At 35.7% G+C, this 23,383-nt stretch overlaps 1 protein-coding gene across 1 annotated transcript in view; it reads right to left on the reverse strand.

The window, feature by feature from the left end:
• The window catches only part of klf12b (Kruppel like factor 12b), a 64,101-nt gene extending 48,590 nt beyond the window's left edge, over nucleotides 1–15,511 (reverse strand). Inside the window, exon 1 of the mRNA XM_073845242.1 lies at nucleotides 15,372–15,511. The gene's annotated coding sequence lies outside the window, so the exon portion shown is untranslated. The remainder of the gene's footprint in view (nucleotides 1–15,371) is intronic.
• Between the last annotated feature and the right edge of the window lie 7,872 nt (nucleotides 15,512–23,383).

Consider the following 23,383-nt stretch of genomic DNA (forward strand, 5'->3'; position numbering starts at 1 on the left):
GCTTATAAAATCTAAAGACTGTTTTGCATACAAAACAATGTATTACAGGGTGTTGCTATACTGAACTGCTATGTAATGCTAATTTACACAATCTATAGTAATGCAATCTAAAGCTACAAACCCAAACTGCTAATTCATCTCTATTAGCCCTTCTTGTTTACAAGATCTAAAACATGTTGTGTTTTTACTATATGAAGTATATAACTATATTATATGCTTGCATTGCAGTTTGACAAACATATTTATAAAGGCAAAGAGTTTAATTCTATTTCTAAAATAAAATTAAAAAAGAGCTTTTATGGAATTCACAGTTTACAAAAAATGGGGACATTTCTGAGGACAGCTACAGTCTGGACAGGCCACCAAAAACAGTCTGTCCACAAAAATGAGGACATCTGCTCACCCTAGAGGTACTGTGAAAAAGTGAAAAATCCAACCTCTGTGTTTTTCTCGCGACAGGTCACTGTGACTAACGAGTAGTCATGTAGTGGTAATGTCACATTGATTCACATGTCATTAATCCACTTTTAATGAACCCAGCCCATTGTAATCAGTCTTGTCACTGACATGTGACCAATACATTCACAGTCTTGACTGTCAGTAATGTCACTGCCGTACAAAAATCCTTCAACTGTCTCAGAGGATGAATACTGTGACTCTTACAATTACAATTAAAGGGTTAGTTCATCCAAAAATAAAAATTCTGTCATTAATTAATCATCCTCATGCCACTCCAGACCCGTAAAACCTTTGTTCATCTTCGGAACACAAATTAAGATGTTTTAGATGAAACCCGAGTGCTTTCTGACCCTGTATAGACAGCAAAGCAACTACCACGTTCAAGGCCCAGAAAGGTAGTAAGGAAATTGTTAAAGTGTCACATGGACTATTTTAACAATGTCCTTACTATGTTTCTGTGCCATTGCTGTCTATGGAGGGCTGGAGAGCTTTCATCAAAAATATGTTCTGAAGATAAACATAGGTCTTACAGGTTTGGAACAATTCATTTTTCATTCAAAATGAAAATTTGATGTTTATCTGCTTACCCCCAGGGCATCCAAGATGTAGGTGACTTTGTTTCCTCAGAAAAACACAAACGAAGATTTTTAACGAAAACCGGTGCAGTCTGCCAGCCTTATCATGGATGTGGATGGGCACCAAACCTTTAAAAGTAAACAAAAACATGCACAGACAAATCCAAATTACACCCTGCGGCTCGTGACGATACATTGATGTCCTAAGACACGAAACGATCGGTTTTTGCGAGAAACTGAACAGTATTTATATCATTTTTTACCTTTGATACATAGCCACGTCCATCTGTCATGAGCACGAGTTTGGCATCAGTCACGTCACATGTGCACGCGCTCTAGCGTAGTATACGCAAACGCCGTAAGGGGAAATCAGTGAAAAGTCCCGGATGAGTTTGCGCAAGCAAACGTAATCTTTTAGCTTTAAATCGGTTTAAACAATCAGGATACGCGCAAGTAATTACCATTTTGAATAGCCGCTATACCCACAATCTCTGTGCACTGTGTAAACAATGAGTGTCGTATTCATGCGACAGATCGCGGCTTCCGGCGTTTGCGTATTCTACGTCAGACCGCGTGCACATGTGACGTGACTGATGCCAAACTCGTGCTCATGACAGATGGACGTGGCTGTGTATCAAAGGTAAAAAATGATATAAATACTGTTCAGTTTCTCACAAAAACCGATCGTTTCGTGTCTTAGGACATTAATGTATCGTCACGAGCCGCGGGGTGTAATTTGGATTTGTCTGTGCATGTTTTTGTTTACTTTTAAAGGTCTGGTGCCCATCCACGTCCATGATAAGGCTGGCAGACTGCACCGGTTTTCGTTAAAAATCTTCATTTGTGTTTTTCTGAGGAAACAAAGTCACCTACATCTTGGATGCCCTGGGGGTAAGCAGATAAACATCAAATTTTCATTTTTGGGTGAACTATCCCTTTAAATGCATGAATAAACAAACATAGATACAACATAGCTCTCCCAATTAGTAACGCACATCTTGTTTGTCATCCAACCACAATTGCTTGGGATGTGATTGACAGTTAAGAACAACACAGCACCTCTCAAAGCTCACGCCTGCTAAGAAGGTGCTCACAGCTGTCCCCACCATTCAAGTAATTCCATTTAAAGGTGTCCAAAGCTAACTTTTAAGGGCCATCTGTGTTCGTACCAGCTGTGGACTGCAGGGTAGCTCTGTTTGCTGGAAAGGTAAAAGTTCCATCCAAAGAAAACATCACACACAGATGAGCAAACAACAATACTGTTTCACACTCGAGCTGTGCACTGTCAGATGCTTAGGGCAAATATTCACCCTTATACTTAAAACAGTGAAGTGTGACTCACTCAACTAAAAGCTTATATCACATTATATACATTACTGCTATATGAGGTTGGTAAGATTTTTTAAATGTTTCTGAAAAAAAAACTCTTGCTTGTGAACCTTTGTTCATCTTCGAAACACAAATTAAGATATTTTTGATGAAATCCGAAAGCTTTCTGACCCTGCATAGACAGCAACGCAACAACCACGTTCAAGGCCCAGAAAGGTAGTAAGGATGTCCATGTGACATCAGTGGTTCAACCTTAATTATATACGGCTACGAGAATAATTTTTGTGTGCAAAGAAACAAAAAAAACACAATTAATTCAACAATTACTTCTCTTCCGAAGTCACACAGTCCGTGACGGACAGATCATTACCAGCTGGTCTATGTGGCAATACAGTACCCATCGTGCAGGACCTCCAAATGAACGCCTATCATTCAGTGAAAGGGCTGCATGATTAATCAAAGGCAACTGTCATACGCATTTTGTCAGTAAAGCCGGTTGTGTAATGAGTAGAAAACCTCCAGCACGTGCTTTCAGATGGAGCAGTATTTACTACATAGAGCCGTAGTTCACTGACAAGCTACGCAATATCGCGTTCATTATCGCAGACGATTTAATCCCATGATAATGAAACCGAAGCTATCGTTCTGTAATAATGACTGGTGTTAGCGTAGCTTCTCAGTGAACTAGGGCTCTGTGCAGTATATGATGCTACATCTGAAAGCACGTTAAAATACCACATTTAATAACATGTTTTTACTCCAAACTCACTTCATAACTTCAGTCGAGTGAAATAAATCCTTCTGTGAGATGATGTGGCATCTTACACAGAATAAGGCATGCAACATATTTCATAGTATTCTAAGCAGTGATAAAGGCATTGTATTAATATATACTTTATTATAAGGAAAATTATAAGAAGAAGAACTCAGATAAACCATATATTGTCGTAGTCACGTGTTTATTAGTCCCGTTGAATCATTGGCTGTGTCTAAATTCAGGGTCTACATCCTTCGGAGGACTCATTTGAAGGATGCTACATCACAGCGCCGCGACGAAGGCTGTCCAAATTCGTAGGATCCTTCAAATGCGGCCAACAAATACGTCCTTTTCCCCGAATTGGAAAGATGGGTCTGGTGGATCCTTTCCTGTCCTACCTATCCCACAATTCCTTTTGGCAGAGCGCTTCCAGAATTTTTAAATAATGGCGGACGAAGCGAGCGGTAACGTAGCGGGAGAGGAATATGCTTTTCGATATAAGTTTTAAAAAAACTGGCGTTTCAAAAAATATTTTTTACAGCAGTTGTCTTCTTGCTTTGCGCTGTCATGGTTGCTAGGCGACAGGATATAAACAACGGGTAAGGGAGGGAACTGAAAGAAGGGTAGGCTGTCCAAATTTACAGACACTACTTCCAGGTTTTGCGGTCGTCGGAGGACCCCTAATCCTTCAACCGGGTAGGAAGGATCCTAAGGAGGATGTAGACCCTGAATTTGGACACACCCATTGAAAGCAATTAAATCTTCGTTAAATCTCGTAAAATTCAGCTGCAGCGATCATGATTTCCTGGGTTTTTTCTTCGGGCTGTATTTGGAGTTTCCGCGCATGAGCACCCTCTGGCCTTCGTGTGAAGATTTACTACTGATCACAGAACCGTGTTTCCCTGATAAGATGTGCACGACAATCGCTTTTGCTTAATTGTGATTGCGATTTCTTTTCAATTTTTCATGCAGCCTTCTTAAGCAACGTCAAATATGGTTTTCATCTGAAAGATGTATGTAGTAGCAACTTTACATGGCAGCTCAATTTAATTTTAACCTAGAAAAATATGCGTCATTGAAGTTTCTGAAGTGTGAAAGCTAAACAGTAGTACGTTTACTGCATGACAGATTGAGACACCGTTGCAGTCACTTACTGCTCTTAAAATACTCTGTCATTTTTGGTCATACAGATAAAAGTAAAACATCTTTCGAATCTATAAAGACTCTACGTTTATTTGTGTGCACTCACAACAACAACAAAACGTTTTGGAAAATAATGAAAGCAAACAGGATGCACTTTCTGCCGTCTCAGCATCTGTGAACTTGAGCGCGAAACTCTGTGTATACTTGCCTTACAGACATAAAAAAAATCTATAGAAAGTGAAATGTCTAGTTTTAAATGAATCAATTCAAATAGAAAGCAAATTTTCTTAGATTATGAAATCCGTCTGAAACATGCATACAAGCACATCAACTACTGTGAAGATGACAAGTCAGTGTCGCCGACTTCATCTCTTAAGCCAAAAACAAAGAAAGCACTAGTTTATCAATACATTATTAAAACGTTAATGCAGTCTCCTTGCTGTTTTTTAGGCTATGCTTATTAGGCTATGTAGGCAATTAATGGCTCACTATTATGATTTATATGGTTTATTAATAAACGTGCGACTAATAGTCGACTAATGCTTGAAATGAACGACTACTAGTCGACCAGAAAAATCTTTAGTCGAGGACAGCCCTAGTAAGGACATCATTAAAATACTCCATGTGACATCAGTGGTCCAACCGTAACATTATGAAGCTACTAGAATACTTTTTGTGCGCAAAGAATACAAAAATAACAATTTTATTCAACAATAGTTAGTCTTCGACACACATTCACGCATTCAGTACCACGACACAAGAGCCGGCATTCATCCACCCAAAACATCTTAATAACCGTATAGCAGTGCATTAAAAACCACTCCAAAGACCTACACAACTCCACAGCAACATCTTAGCACCACAGTCGTTAGGTTAGCCGCACTAACACTATCTCTTTAGAAAATCAAGTCTTATACCACAAGCTTTTATATCAGGACTAGTGATTTTCTGTAAATAATAGCAATTCAATGGCGCACTTAAATGCCACTTGTAGTTACACAACTGCCATCATCGCCATTTAAGGAGATGGGCTATGGGCCTTTCATTCATAGTCATTCTACTGGTCGCTGAAAATCACATGGAAATAAGAGCAGTCGTACTATGTATAGCAGCGTGGGTTATACAATGTAGTGAGTCTGTTAAGTGTGTTTGCGGAGGTGGATGGGAGGAGGGCTGGAGGTCTGTGGGTGGAGGTGGTGGAGTGTATTATGATCAGTACAATAACCCACTCCTCATGTCTCAGGGGGCCGGCTGCATCCTCCAGCCTTAATGGTGAAGAGGTTCTTTAAGACGCCTCTCTGCAGCCTTTCAATGCCTTGCGCACCGGCCCCCTCCCCCTACACACATAAACACACACATTCAGATCAGCAAACCAGGTATGAATGCACAAACACAACTTTACTTGCTACTTTGAAACTAGCCACCTACAGAATTTATTAAGTCAGGATGGAGCTACACAAAAATCTCCCTTGCGTAAACCCAGATTCACAATTTCAGAACGTGCATATTTACATAGCTCACATCCTCTTGTAGAACCTCCTACACACGCTCTCTGATTGAGCAATGGCATTTATGCCAAACAAGAACACACACTATCACAACACACACACGAAACGAGGCACACAGTCATCTCGCACGTTCTGTTTTTCTCTGCAAATATATAACCGGTGCTCTTGCCACACTGAGTAAAATAACAACTACAGAGGAGAAATTCAGAGTTCAACTTTCTTGAACATTAAGTAATACAGGAAGTCCTTGTGAGGGTATTTTTAACTTGAAATTTGACCCATTGCGGCACCCATAGCCTCACTTAATAGAATAAGCAGCTGGGTTTATATTCATGCTTCATATGCAACGTCTGCTTTTCAGTTTACTTTTCCACATTTTTTGCTAATATCCAGATTAAGCTACCAGGTTTGAGTCTGAGTATAAACAGATAAAAATTTAATATAAACTAAATTAAAATAAATATAATATAATATTAGTTTTTAGGAAAAATATAAAGTGTAAAATGCAAAAAATAAAGTGTAAAATAAATACACACACAAACACTTTTGTGATTATGATAATCTCAGTGTGTCACCCTGCTCAGAAACATTTTACATGAAAAATGGCCTAAAATTGTTCATGACATAAATAATTAACAAATTTATGAGCATGATAGTCTCAGATTGTACCTTTTTAGAGTGTATATCAAATAAGAAATGGCCAAAAAATTTTACATATATAAAATAAAATAAAATAAAATAAAATAAAACAAAATATTCTGGCATTCTGGCATAGCCTTACTTAACAGAATAAGGAGCTGGGTTTATATTCATACACAGTTTTCAATTTACTGTTCCATGTTTTTTTTTTTTGCTAATATCCATATGCCAAATATGAGTCAAAGTATAAAGAGATAAAAAAAAAATCACATGTAATTAAATGTAATATAAACTATAGTTTAATATAAACTATAATAGTATAATATATATAAAATCTCAAATAGTCGCCTTTTTTAATATATAATCAAGTGTAAAATGGCCTGACATTGTTGGTGAAAAATATATAAATAGTAAATAAATAAATAAATAAATTTTATATTATATTATAATTTCAAATAAATAATCTCAGATAGTCGCCTTTTTTAAAAAAAAAATATCATCAAGTGTAAAATGGCCTGAAATTGTGATAAAAATATAATATAATATAATATAATATAATATAATATATCTCAGATAGTCATCTTTTTTTTTATAGAAAAATATAATCAAGGTGTAAAATGGCCTGAAATTGTGATAAAAATATAATATAATATAATATAATATAATATAATATATCTCAGATAGTCATCTTTTTTTTTTATAGAAAAATATAATCAAGGTGTAAAATGGCCTGAAATTGTAAAATTGTTTGTGATAAAATAAATAAATTATATTAGATTATATTAGATTATAATATAATTTCATATAAATAATCTGATAGTCACCCTTTTTTAGAAAAATATCATCAATTGTAAAATGGCCTGAAATGGTATGTGATAAAAATATAACATAACATAATAATATAATATAATCTCAGATAGTTGCCCTTTTTTATTTAAATATAATCAAGTGTAAATGGTCTGAAATTGTTTGCGATAAAATTAATAATATTATATTATAATTTCATATAAATAACATCAGAAAGTCACTTTTTAAAAAAAAATATCATCAAGCCTAAAATGGCCTGAAATTGTTTGTGAAATAAATTAATACATAAATAAATAAATTCACCTTACTCAGAAACATGTATCACATGGAAAATAACCTAAAATTGTAATAAATAATTAACAAATTTATGATGATCGTGATAGTCTCAGATTGTACCTTTCTTAAGAGTGGATATCAAATGAAAAATGGACAAAAATTGTTCTTAAAAAAATAAAATACATACGTACTCATGATAATCTCAAATTCTACATTTTCTTACATATATAAACATAAATTAAAAACTATATATAACAAATAAAATATATAAAAAATATAAAATATTTAAAATAAAATAAAACCATTCTGGCACCCACAGCCTCACCTAATAGAATAAGCAGCTGGGTTTATATTCATGCTTCGCATGCAGCATCTGTTTTTCAGTTTACTTTTCTGCGTTTTCTGCTAATATCCAGCATTAGGCGCCAGGTACGTGTTTGAGCAAGTCGCCAGAGGGAAGTTATACTATATGACATGGACTTACGTTTGAGTCTCTCAAAGCTGCGCCACGCATGCTGTGCTTTGCCTTTGGATCGTAATTGACTCCATATGTTGTTTGCATAATTTCTCAACCCCCCGAACGCCGGACCTACAACTGCTAACAAAGTTCATGCATATCTCCGAACATCCTACCGATGGTTTCTGAGTCCCCTGACTGAAAATAAGTCAGAGCAAATCCTTAATGTATTGTTATGCGTTGAGGGATTATACCGAATCTATATATTTTTTTTTCCATTAAGTTCCCAAAAGTCATCTCAGGTTAAGGGACGGCAGCTAGGTGCGCTAACGGTGTTGTCATGACGACAGGCAGAGAACAGCACATAGATAGTGTACGCCGCAGGTCTGGTCGTCTTTGATTTCTCTTATTGTCAGACAGAGCCATACCATGTCTAATTACTGAAACAACATATGTAAATGCATCACTACAGATGTTCATACCACAAAGACTGTTGTGAATACTGTAGATGAGGGTAGGGTATATCCAGAGTCACTGATAGTGAATAGTGACAGTTGTCGTGAATCATTTGTGTACTTGAAGTAGATGCAGAATTCCACGTCTTGCTTTCTGTGTCAGAGTGTTCAACAATCATTCCTCCCCCCCCTCACCACACACAGCTTCAGTAAACAAACCAGGGCTGGATTCGAGGGTCAAGGGTTGAACACACCAGAGGACACGCACTAGAACATTTTGTCAGCTTAGCAAAATGTTGAAATGAGGAGGAAGAGAGAGATCATCAGACCTACGCAGTTACCGACAATTCCTTCACCTACTCTTCTTCTGCTTAGTTTTTGGATGGGCGCTAATCACAGACATTGTAGACAAGTATCATTGTGATAATCTCTTTTCTTAGAAACATATAGCCTAGCGAATGGATACTGATAAGTAAATAAATAAGTAAATGAATAAATACATTCATGATTACAATCTGAAATTCTCCCTTTTCTCAGAAACATATATCAGAAAGAAAATGGCCTGCAATTGTTCAATCAGACAATAAAATGTATGCAAATAAATAAAATGTTTCTATACAATCAAAATTGACATATTTTTAAATGGAAAATGCCCTGAAATGGTTTCCTTGAATGAATAAATAAATTGTTTATTTTAAATAGTTTATTTATGGAACAAGTTCAGGCAGGCCACTAAAACATGTATTTACTTATAATCAATATAATTACTTACTTTATAATTTTATGTAATAATTTGTTAATGATTTATTTATGGAACAATTTTTATTTACATATTTTTTTAGAAACATTTCAAATGGAAAACGTCCTGAAATTGTTCCATCATCCAGCCATCCAGCCATAAATAAATACATACAAAAATAATGATTTATTTATTTATTATTATTTTTTTTTTATTTATTATTTTTTTTATTATTTAATTAACAATTTTAGGCAGGCCACTTAATATTTGATTTATATACATAATGTTTATTTATTTTTCATGTATTTATTTATGGAACAATTTCTGACAGGCCACTTAATTTTATTTGCACAATTTTTATGTATTTATTTTTAATTAATTTATTTATTTATGGAACAAATGTTTATTTACATATTTTTAGAAACATATCAAATGGAAAATGTCCTGCAATTGTTCCATTCATCCACCCATAATTGAATAAATAAATACATACATATTTTTATTTATTAATGGAACAATTTCAGACAGGCCACTTAAAATCTGATTTATTTACATAAATAAATAAATAAAAACAAATAAACAAAAATTATTTATTTATGGAACCATTTCAGGCAGGTCATTTAATATTTGATTTATTTACATAATAGTTATTTATTTTTCATTTATTTATTTATGGAACAGTTTTTATTTACATATTTTCTTAGAAACATAAAAATCTCCTGAAATTGTTCCATTCATCCATCCATAAATTTATAAATAAATAAAAATAATTTATTTTTTATTATTTGTTTATGGAACAATTTCAGGCAGGCAAAATTTTATTTACATAATTTGTATTTATTTATTATTTATGTATTTTAAAGTATTTATTTGTGGAACAATTTCATATCAACAATTGCATATTTTTTTATTATTTTTTTATTTTGAATTAATTTATTTATTTATGGAACAATTTTGTTTACATATTTTCTTAAAAATATATCAAATGGAAAAGGCCTGAAATTGTTCCATTCATCCATCCATCAAAAAACAAACAAATAAAAATTATTTTTATTTGATGTTTCTAAAAAAAAAAGACTAATACAATTTATTGACACATTTTCTTACAAACATATGTGACCCTGGACCACAAAACCAGTCTTAAGTCGCTGGGGTATATTTGTAGCAATAGCCAAAAATACATTGTATGGGTCAAAATGATTGATTTTCCTTTTATGCCAAAAATCATTAGGAAATTAAGTAAAGATCATGTTCCATGAAGATTTTTTGTAAAATTCCTATTGTAAATATATCAAAATTTAATTTTTGATTAGTAATATGCATTGTTAAGAACTTAATTTGGACAACTTTAAAGGTGATTTTACTCAGATTCCTGATTTTCAAATAGATGTATCTCAGCCAAATATTGTCCTATCATAACAAACCATACATCAACGGAAAGCTTATTTATTGAGCTTTCATATTATGTATACATCTCAGTTTTATAAAATTTAACCTTATGACTGGTTTTGTGGTCCAGGGTCACATATTAAATGCCTACATTTTTCCATAAAAAAAATTAAATAATTTTTTATTATTTATTTCTTTATGGAACAATTTCAGGCCATTTCCAAGAATAGATAAATACATTTTATTTATTTATTTTCTTAGAAACATATTAAATGGAATATGACCTGAAATTGTTCAATCAACCAACCAACAAACAAACAAACAAATAAATAAATAAATAAATAAATACTATTGATACTCTCAGATTGTATCTTTTTTAGAGTGTACAACAAACAGAATATGACCTAAAATGATTATAATGATGTATGATTGTAATAAACACAGATTGTCCCCTTTCTTAATAACATATATCAAATAAAAAATGAACTGAAACTTAAAAAAAATTAATAAATAAACAGGTCTGAACATAAATAAACTAAATAAAAAAATATTCATGATTATCTCATCCTTTTTATGGTGTAAATAACCTAAAAAAAAAAGATAATCTCAGATTGTCTCTTTTATACAGCACACATACAATACAAAGTAGGTGAATATATAAAGTAGTGGCATCCATATCCCTCCTGTATTACCAAACAATCATAACATTCCCTTCTGAGTTTGCAAACATTTGTGAGTCATTTTTCAATTGAAGGACACACTCTGTCTCTGTCACATGCTTGAGTTTACTCACTGACATGCATGAAGCCAGCCGCAGCATATTGTATGTCATGATGCAATAAGGAATGACAAATTATTTTTCATACTATTTCATAGTATGCACCACAGAAATCATCAAGTTTAGTCTGGCTATATACACACCTGGATCAGTCAGTGCAGTGAAGGGTATCATTAAAACGACACACTCTCTGTCCCTCCAGACAGGACCGGTGACAGACCCAACATTAACTCAACATGTCCGCACACTGAACGTGTTGTGCTTTTTAGCTGTTTGTCACTAAAGCAGGATTGAGGGCAAAGCTGAACATTTGATCAGCTGGGGCCGACAGCTATGTAGACCACAGGGGCATTCCTCCCGAGTCCCCTGGGTTGAGTCTGGGGCAGATGGGGTCGTTTTGGGACTGAATCCAGCCCAGGAAACTCTGGGGGTATCTTTCGAGGATTTCCCAGATAATCCCTTCGGCAAGGTGTCCAGTCTCAGGCAAGTCCCATCAATAATTCACTATCCCCAACCCACCTGTGTGAAGCTCCTCCGAGCGCAAGGGCGCTAACCTTTAATTCCCTATCCACATGGCCAGCAGGGCCCAGATGCATGGCTAGAGAGACCGTTTTAATGGAATCCTCCAGCACCACGTAAAACAGAGGTGATAAGCAGATACGCTGTCCTGTGATGGTCCCATTATTGAGCCCTCTATCTGGCTGATTGCTATCTCGGAGCCACGGATAAAATCCTCCAATACTCTTCTGATAAGGGCCACAGAGTCAAACAAATATACTTCACTAAGTCAATGAATCAAATTAAAGGTTGAATTTTTATCAGTGTGTGTCCAACATGCTTTGGAACATAACAGTACTCAACATTTAAAAGTTTGTCCATTTGATGTATGCTGTAAGAAAAGGGATGATCTGAGATTTTCATGAGTATTCGATTTTATTTGATTATTTTGTTTTTTATTTTATGTATAATTTAATTTCATTTACTTTTACTACTTTATTTTACTTTATTTGATTATTTTATTTTATTTATTTTTGTTTTTTTATTTCATATATTTTATTTAGATTTTATTTATTTTGGTTTTATTTTATATTTTATCTTATTTATTTTTTATTTATTTAGCTTTTTATTTTATTTTATTTAGTTTTTCATTGTATGTATTTTTTTTATTTTTCTTTACTTTTTATTTTATTTTATTATTTTCACTTCATTTTAATTATTTAGCATTTTTTATATTTAATTTAATTTTACTTTATTTTATATTAGATTATTTTTATTATTTATTTTAAAATATTATTTATTTTGTAAATATTTTATTGTATTTAGTTTTTTTATTTGGTATATATTTTTGGTATACATTGGCATTTTATTTTATATTATTTTATTTTGTTATTTTATTTTATTTATTTTTGCTTTTTATTTTATTATTTCATTTTATTTATTTTGGTTTTATTTTATTTAATTGTATTTATTTTGCTTTTTGTTTTATATTATTATTTATTTTTTATTGAATTTTTTATTTTGCGTTATTTTATATTTTATTTTATTTTAATTCAATAATTTAATTTTAATAAACAAATTAGAATGATTGTCAATGTTTTCGAAAGAAGTTCATTATGCTCACCAAATCTGCATTTCTTTGCTCAAAAATTCTGTGAAAACAGTAATATTGTGGAATATTAATACAATTTCAAATAACTGTTTTCTATATAAATATAATTTCAAACATATTTTTTCCTGTAATGGCAAAGCTGAATTTTCAGCATCATTACTCCAGTCTGTAGTGTCACACGATCCTTCAGTAATCATTATAATTTGGCTATTTATTCTTATTTGTGCTCATTCCTTTTTATTATCAACGTTAAAAACAGTATTGCTGTGGATAATTTTTCTTAAAATTATGCATTTTTTACGATTATTCGATGAATAAAAAGTTCAAAAGAACCACATTTATATGAATTATAAATCTTTTGTAAAATTAAAAATGCCTTTACTGTCACTTTTGATCAATTTAATGCATCCTTAGTGAAGAAGGATATTAATAATAATAATAATAATAATAACAACAATAATAATAGTTTTATTTTTATATTTTAATATTTTTATCATTTATATTTTTAGTGCCTTTCAAGAACCCAAGATGTCTTTACAAAAAATATTAATTCAACAGCGCTGTCAAACGATGAATCGTGATTGATCGCACACAAAATAAAAGTTTGTGTTCACATAACATATGTATTTTTTATGTATATATAAATGTAAGTGTGTGTTTATATATACATAACGAAAATACACAGTACATACACATATATAAACACAAACTAATATTTTGCATGTGATTAATCGAGATTAATTGTAATTAATCGTTTGACAGCCCTAATTTATTTTGAAATAAATTATACTGCCCTCAAAATTGAGTGAAAACACAGATTTGGATCTAGAATCATCCAAACTCATTAGAAATAGATGTCTTGAGCATGAACAGTTACACAACAAAAACAAAACATTAATATCTGAACATCAAGACGACGCTAAAACAAAAACTGCTCAATTTGACTGTCTTTCCTGTGCAAAACTCACCGCCAGAACGCTAGAGCATTCTGGGTGGTTGCCAGGGCTTTGGTTGCGGTTGCTAAGGATGGTCTGAGTGGTTTGTAGCATGTTGCTATGCAGTTGCTAAGGTTTTCTAAGTGGTTGCCAGGTGGTTACTTACTGACCCAAGACGTGAGACCACCTCAAAGACGCGCTCCCTCAAAGATCCTTTATTCAGTGTAAACCTAAGGGCTTTTTCCCACCCGTTTTACGCTCCACCAGGTGAAAACCGTAAATCTAATCACTTACTACAACTCTGATGCATCACTCAAATACCCAATTATAAAAATGAGGAATAATAACAGGAATGCTTGCTTACTAAGCAGTACTAAATACCAATTGTGGTCAAACACGAACTCTAGTATTCAGCAGCAATACTGTCGTTTACTAGTGTTTTAGACAGTACACTCACACTCAGCAAGGGTCTTAACCACAATAAGAGCATTAAATAACCTCATCTCTGGCAGAATAGCCTTGAGCAGCAGTGGCTGCCTCACAGTTTAAAGCTGAGTGACCAATATTTGCACTGTGTGGAGTCACAGTTACCGTATCAAAGTACACACACACACACACACACACTCATAGGGGATCCTACCTCCACCCACAATTACGCACACACAAATGCACATCGACCTCCACACCACTCTCTCCGCGAACAAATGCCTTCGCTGTCAGTTGCGGCCAGGTCTGCCGTAATTGAAAAGAACAGCCACGGGCCAGCCCACAGACACGGCGCACCAAGCTTGAGCCCGTCACTGACAGCTAGCCATCAATACCAATGACTGTTCCTTGAGGAGCAGATGACAACCACGACACCACCCATGCAACACCCCGGCGCACACATACAAATGCTTGCCTCCCGCTCCCTCGCTGTCCTTCCTCCTCCACTTGAGTCTCTGATTCCTACCCCAGTTTGTCACCACGGTAACTCCACTCACCGGGAAGCCTGTCATCGCTCCGGAGATGCACGTGCCATCGGCAAACGCACACATACGCGCTCTCGCTCACTTACACTCCTGCATGCATGCCGAACGAGGGGGATCAAACTTTTTGCGCGAGAGGAACAGTGGCCGCTTAGAGACGTCCGCCTCAGTTCCCTCGCACACACTTTTCTCACAGTGTGTCAATATTTAACCCAGGAAAAACACTTTGACGGAATCTTTTCTAAACCACACATATAAAATCCTACACACATGCACTTTGAGAACCTTCAACTCTGTTGAGATACTTCAAACCACTTTAAACTGAGAGAACACAGTAGGAAAAATAACATCTCATGTCTTTAGCCACCTGCATTGTACAATTGTTATATCAGGCTGGACAGCATCAGACTTGTCATTTGGCGTAACACTACAGTGACAGCTGAACAAGATGCACAGAGCGGAGACAAACAACCAAGACATTTAGTATGTAGGCATTCACAGAAGAAAAGGAAAAAGAACAAGCAAAAGAGAATAAAATGTACACAGACCTGACCAGGAGCTGCAGAGCGACAGAAACTGTCTTCCTTATACAGTCCTCTCTGTCTGTCTCTCTCTCTCTCGCTTGCTCTCTCTCTCTCTCTCTGTGTGTGTGTGTGTGTGTGTGTGTGTGACTCCCTCCCCTCTCAGCTCCTCTCAGCTGCTCAGGGCAGTTCTCAGGAAATGAATGGGAGCTCACAGAGAACTGTTGTACTTGCAAATGACTTACCACGGTCACATGATCCGCTAAATGTAGGGTGGGCCGGTGGGTGGAGGCTTCATAAGCAAGAGAAGACAATATACTCTAAGCTTTAACAGCATGCATCGAATTACACGGGGCCCCTCGTGGGAGGTTTCCGACATGTCTCTGAGCCCAGGCAGCGGAGAAATGCTAGAGTACCTCCCCGTTTAAAGGGGAAAAGAGAGAGAAAGAGAGGGAGAGATGGGGAGACGAAGGGAGAGAGAGAGAGAGAAAAAGAGTAGGTATATTTGCTCATGAAAAGTGCCGTACTTAATATAAGTTTAGAATTTGACGATTAAAAAAGATTAAAAAGGGAAATAATGTAAATATTTTTATTATATGCTGTAATTAAATTTTTATTTTAAGTCAATAATTTATAATGTTAATATGATTACATATCATTAAATTATTACTATTAAACTGTCATGATATATTATAGTCTTACATTCCACTCGAAAAAATGCTAGTTTAAAAACAACGACAAAACCCAGCAATTGGGTTGTATTGACCCAGCAGATGGGTTAAATGTTTAACCCAACCTTTTAAGGTAGATTTTTTAACCTTAAAAAGGACGACATGGCTGGCTTAAAATGAACCCAAAAACCTGACACATAATTACTAGAAGCATCAGCAACAATCATTAATAACATAAATCAACATTTATTAATAACCAATTAAAAAAAACAGTTTATTTTGGGTTCATTTTAAGCAAGAAGTATAATCTTTAAGCAACGGTTGAGTTAAATAAAACTACCCAGAAGGCAGGGTTAAACATTTAACCCAACTGCTGGGTCAAAACATCCCAACAACAATCGCTGCTTTTGTCCATATTTCACCCGGTGCTGGGTTGTTTTTAACCAAGCATCTTTTAGAGGGCAGGTGAAATATGGACAAACTCAGCGGTTGGGTTACATTTTTAACCCAACCTTCGGGGTGGTTTTTTTTAACTCAACTAGGCTGGTTTAAAATGATCTCAAAATAGGTTGTAAATTAAGTCACATAATTACTAGAAGCATCAGCAATAATCAAAAGGTGAACATATATTAATAAGCAATAAAAATGTTTATTATTTAATGATTATTTATTCAACATACTAACAAATGTTCATTTATTGAACAGGCTGGGTTAAACATTTAACCCAACCATCTCACTTGCAATTATGTCCAAAAATGTGATTTTGACCTACTCTAATATCACAAATTAAAAACATCAAAATTTGGGTTTATTATCCAACAGTAATAAACCATAGACATTTAACATACAAATACAGTGAAACTTGATTTTGTGTCTGTATTAGAGGGTTAGTTCACTCAAAAATTAAAATTCTGTCATTAATTACTCACTCTCATGTCGTTACAAATCCATAAGACCTTTGTTCATCTTCGGAACACAAATGAAGATATAAGAACTTTCTGACCCTCCACAGACAGCAAGGTTCCTTCCAAGTCCAAGGTCCAGAAAGGTACTCTCCAAAATGGTGCTAGGGTGACACAGAGGAGAAGAATTGTTGAATAAAGTTGTTATTTTTGTTTTGGGGTTTTTTGCACACAAAAAGTATTCTTGTAGTCGTAGCTTCATAAAATTATGATTTAACCACTGATGACACATGGACTATTTTAACTATGTCCTTACTACCTTACTGAACCTTGAATGTGGAATGTCAGTTGCGTTGCTGTACATGCAGGGTCAGAAAGCTCTCAGATTTCATCAAAAATATCTTAATTTGTGTTCCGAAGATGAACGAAGGTCTTACAGGTTTGGAACAGATTAAGGGTAAGTAATTAATGACACCATTTTCATTTTTGGGTCAACTAACCCTTTAAACATAGTTTCAGTAAGAAACCGTCTGCTTAGAACATAAATATAAAAGTATAAATGCCAGCCACAAAAAGCCTTAATTGGCTCGATTTCTATTAGTCATCAGACGCTGCTCTCCTTTAGATTACAAATGCATCTTTACTGAAATTCAACAGAAGCCATTTATTTCTGTTCATGTAAGCGTGCATAAGGGAATGTTGTGAAAGCTCAACCATGGTTTGTTGAGGAGGCAGCTACCTTTTTCAAGATGCAGATTTGCTCTTCTGGGAATCCTAATTAATGTATAGGAAACAGAGCTAATTTGCATTACTGATAGACTTTGTGTTCTGCACACACACACACACACACACACACACATGCTGATGGGGTTGATAGTGCTTTGAAGAATACTCTGTCCATCTTAGACTTAACGTAATCCTTATCAGGGGGAAAGAAAACCTCTTAATAGCTTATTTCACATTTGAAATTCATTTTATGCAATTGAGGCTTAACTTTGGGACCCAATCTTTGACAACTAAAGGTTGTGCAGTGGCATCCTTAATAGTCTATTCCTTAAATATATTGATTTTAAATACTGAGGCGTAACACTTTGAGTATTTTGGCACTTGAGACATGCAGATGAAATTTCTCAGATCTAAAAGGAATTATGTAATATTGATTTCCGCAAAGGAGCACCGTTGTAACTGTGTGATAATTATAAGATATATCAATACAAGATCATCACTGCAAATTACACAGGAGACAACAAAGACTCGTATTCTTGTGTCTGATAAAATGGGCATTGAAATACCACTCTTAATGCTGATTAGCCCTGATGCTTCTTTATGAAATGCTATACCACCCAGCTGCAGCCTCTGACAAGAGTGGCAATTTCCCCAGCAATAATGACATCTCGAGGAAGCGGTCCCGCTCTGCCCGCACACCCAGCCCAGCCTGGCACACAAAGGGTCCTGGCATGTCTTGTAAAGGGCTGAACTGGAATCAGGCGTTCCAGTGGGAGTGTGAGCTGTGTATGGAACTCTGCCAGGGAACATGGCCCCATCTTAGCTCCCCTGCAAAGAGGAGAGAGAGAAAGAAAGACAGAAAAAGAGTGAACACCCTTGATTACAGCTGTGGCACGGAAAGGACCCAAGGCGATTAGGTGGGCTCCAATGTCCGTGTTTACCACGGTTAAATACACAGCAGGCAAACAGTTGCTGTAAGGTGATAAGATTAACCAAGCCCATGTAGGCCAATATATACACATTTACAATCCAACCATAAATTACATGCTAACAAAGATTTCGTTTCAACCAGCATTGTCCAAAGTATAGACGTGATTGTCATCCCTCCAGCAATTCTAATCTATTTCAACATTAGAAAAAACAGATCTACAGGGTGCATTTTAAAGGGATAGTTTGTCATATTCATTCTCGTGACGTTCAAACCTGTATGACCTTTTCTCTTGTGTGAAACACAAAAGGAGATGCTTAGCAGACTATCCAAGCTGCTCTTTTCTATACAAAGATACAAGTGAATGGTGACCATGACTTTCTCTTGTCTGAATAACTTAACATTCTACTAAACATCTCCCACTGAAATGTCATGGGAGATTTTTTTAAAGGGACAGTAACCTAAAATGAAAATTCTGTGATTAATGACTCACCCTCATGTTGTTTCAAACCCCAAAGTCCTTCGTTCATCCTCAAAACACAAAGATATGTTTGATGAAATCCGAGAGCTTTCTAACCCTGCATAGACAGAAACACAGCTGCCATGTTCAAGGCCCAGAAAGGAAGTAAGGACATCTTAAAAATAATCCATGTGACATCAGTGGTTCAACCTTAATTTTATGAAGCTACAACAATACTTTTTGTGTGCAAAGAAAACAAAAATAACTACTTTATTTACTAATTTACATTGATGCATGCGCCTGGGTCTTGAACGTATCAGTTGCGTTGCTGTCTGTGCATGGCCAGAGAGCTCTTGAATTTCATCAAAAATACCTTAATTTGTGTTCCGAAGATCAACGAAGATCTTATGGGTTTCGAACAACATGAGGGGGAGTAATTAATGACAGAGTTTTTTTTTTTTTTGGGACTATCCCTTTAAAGGGTCCTATTATGCTCTTTGACAAAGACTTTATTTTGTTTTGGGGTGCACTAGAACATGGTCTCATGCTTGGTGGTTCGAAAAACGCATTATTTTTCACATAATTTACATTATTACAATAGCTTTCTCCCCAGGCTGGCTCAAACGGCTTAATTAGTTCTGGGTTTGATGAAGATCAGCCTTCCGAAAAACAAAATCTTTTGTGATTGGTTAGCAGTCCCACTGCATTGCGATTGGCGCACAGCTTAGACGATGTTTCAGTATTGCCACGCCCCTTCCCAAAGCAGCAAGTTCCGTGTACAACTGCGCAAGCTATGGCTGTATTGTAATGCTTGTGTTTACATCAGCCACGGCTCCACATGTGTTTCGACGCTCTATACCGCACACATACCGGAGCAGTTCGCGGACACTTTAGTCAATGCTTACGTTTATATGAGCCGCCCTGTGGCTCGCTGAAGCATCCTAGAAGTGGCTGTCCATGCTACATCACTAAAGTTAGGTGAATCCCCCACCTCGACCCTCCCCACCCACCAACGATTCAAATTTCTATAGGCGGCATTTATTTGAAATATATTTTAATAGACCACGTTGTGACATTATAGCATCCGGAAAACTAACGCTGTAGTCCACAGGAGCCGTTCGTTGTAGTTGTTAAAACTAACTAAACTAAACTAAACTAAATATCTCCCTTTGGAGTGGACTTTGAGATTTGTAACTTTGTAGATGATTTTTATGACCAAATATACATACCACACACTGGCTAAAATTCAAAAAAGTGAAAAAGCATAATAGGACCCCTTTAATATTTTCGTACAACCTTTTAACGTTTAGACAGCTGTGACTGCGGAAATACTTAACAGTTTAAAAAGAAAGACCTAAAAAACTAATCAAAACAATGACTCCAGTGTCCTAGTGTGAAGAACTAGCTTTTGATGAGGGCATCAATAAACTTAGCGATCTACGGCAATGCGTGGAAGCTGGGAAATGCGTTGATGGCGCATTAGCCATACAGCTTTCCCGGCTGCATGGGAGACCCGGTCGCTGTGCAATAAATGCGTCTCCCGCTGGGTAACTTACCACTGTCTGTGAGCCTGCCCTGCACAGAACAAGAAAAGGAATTACTTCACAGCATTTCACTGTCAAATTTGACTGGAATATAAATATCATGACATTATGTGCATGTCCTTTATAGCTGTAATTGAGAGCTGTCACTACGATAATAGATTTTTGTTTTAGCGCACTGACTAAGAGTCTATTTATTGTTTAATTTCAAATGAAATCAATCACAAAGAGCTTCAAAGCGAAATTAGATCACATATATGGATTAGAAATCAGATTACAAAGAGGTAGGTTCAGCTCCCACAGTAAATTCAGAAGCTAATTGAAAACTATATTCTTCAAAGGTTATTATATTCTTTGAATTTTAATACAATCAACCTCCAATGATGGATGACAAGGCTCTTTCTCTGTTTTACAGTTTTAGACTCTGAAACTACTTTCAAACAAGTAGCATGATAATATCAGGCTATTTGTACCATAGTTTTAGTGCTAGGTGGTTTGACCAAAAATGTGTTTTTTTTAAAGGTTTCTGACGTTTTATCATGTTTTTTTCCCCTGACTGTGCCTTTATATGAATCAGAATGCATTAAACAATTGCAGAACCTAAATGCTATATGTATCATGAGCAGTTTTTGATGTAAATTAAATAGCATAATTTTAAAATATAAAGCAAAAACTAAATGCTCTGACCTTAGCTTTGTGACATTATGCTACATAAAACATCTGCATGAAACAAAAATAGCAGATGGGCTGAATGAGATACAAATTCACTCTCTGACAGCAGGTGGCACTTATGGAACAGCAGCGATACAGTGTTTCCTTGGCTACCGCTGTAAACAAAGCATTGCTGTGCTATTAAATACTACATTAATATACATTATACCAAGGTAAGATAAAAAGAAAATATCATCTAAACTTTTCTGAAAACAGTCAGTTTTCCCATCCTATCCAAGTTACGGTGAGGGAAAAGATTATTTGATCCCCTGCTGATTTTATATGTTTGCCTACTGACAAAGAAATTATCAGTCTATAATTTTAATGGTAAGTTACTTGAACAGTGAGAGACGAATAACAACAAAAAAAATCTGAAAAACGCATTTCAAAAAAAGCTATAAATTGATTTGCATTTTAATGAGTCCAAAACATGACTTAGTACTTGATGGCAAAACCCTTGTTGGCAATCACAGAGGTCAGATGTTTATTCTTGTTGGCCACCCGGTTTGCACACATCTCAGGATGGATTTTGTCCCACTTCTCTTTGCAGATCCTCTCCAAGCCTCTCAAAATTAAGGTTTCGAGGCTGATGTTTGGCAACTCAAACCTTCAGCACCCTCCACAGATTTTCTATGGGATTAAGGTCGGGAGACTGGCTAGGCCACTCTAGGACCTTAATGTGCTTCTTCTTGAGCCACTCCTTTGTTGCCTTGGCCATGTGTTTTGGGTCATTGTCATGCTGGAATACCCATCCATGATCCATTTTCAATGCCCTGGCTGAGGGAAGGAGGTTCTCTCAAGATTTGACGGTGCATGGCCCTGTCCATCATCCCTTTGATGCTGTGCAGTTGTCCTGTACCCTTTGCCGAAAAACACCCCCAAAGCATAATGTTTCCACCTTCGTGTTTGACAGTGGGGATGGTGTTCTTGATGCCAAAGAGCTTGATTTTGATCTCATCTGACCACAACACTTTCACCCAGTTCTCCTCTGAATCATTCAGATGTTCACTGGCAAACTTCAGACGGGCCTGTACATGTGCTTTCTTGAGCAGGGGGACCTTGCGGTAGAGCTCTTCACAGAGGACCCGAGACCCGAGGACCCGGGACCCGACCCGGGACCCGTACGGGTTCGGATCTATATTTTAAATGGTTAGCCGGGTCCGGGTCGGGTCCAAATCTATTACTTCGGGTCCCGGGTATGTTTAACTTGTGTGTAATACCCAAGTCGATCGGAGAACATCGCACCTTCCAGTGTCAGTCACCACTTTGCACGTGTTTTGTAACTTTTTTTTGCAATTGCATCTTGTAAAATTATGATAAGAAAAGTGTGAGAAGGAAATAAAAAAAAAAGAAGAAGATTAAATAAATAAATAAAAACGCGTGTCGCGTGACCGCAGCAGCGAGAAGCAGAGCGCAGGAGGAGTTAACGTAAACGGACGGTCGGTGATCATGGATTCCTTCATGAGTGATGTGAAATAAAAAGCCTTGCACATTTATTTATTTCACATGAGCAACAAAATATGAGATCGAAAATGAACAGTCACATTAATGTTGTCTGTGATGTTTACACTGCATTAAAATAACGCGCATGAAATGTTTCTATGGCAACCAGAGCTGGCGACTTTTACCAAAGAGCCATAGAGAAACTCTGACAAACACTATAGAATACCCTTAAGGGACTTTGCTTTTACTCTGCCATAGTACACATAGCATTCTTTCTTACGTTTATAATAATACGGAAGAACCATCTTGTTATATTTAAATTTTTTGGTCAGGCTCGGCTCAGAGAGCACAGTGATAATAGAAAATATGGTGGAAAAAATACACTCTTTTCAGAATAAGCTATTTACGCTATCAAGCTGTCTCGTGCTATACGTGCGAATTCCTCCTTTAAGTTTCATAAGATGACCACTAGGTGGAGCTCTAAACATATGTTTTGTATTGCTTTATCTTACTGAAGAAGATACTGTTATTGAAGATGCACGCAGTAAAGTTTACCGCATTCATTGTTCTGTGCCTTTTTGGAAAAAAATGTTTAATTATAAATTAATAAATATAACTAATTATAATAAATTAACTAATAAATAAAACAATTGCGCC

Source organism: Garra rufa, chromosome 8 (assembly GCF_049309525.1).
Source record: "Garra rufa chromosome 8, GarRuf1.0, whole genome shotgun sequence".
NCBI classification, from domain to species: domain Eukaryota; kingdom Metazoa; phylum Chordata; class Actinopteri; order Cypriniformes; family Cyprinidae; genus Garra; species Garra rufa.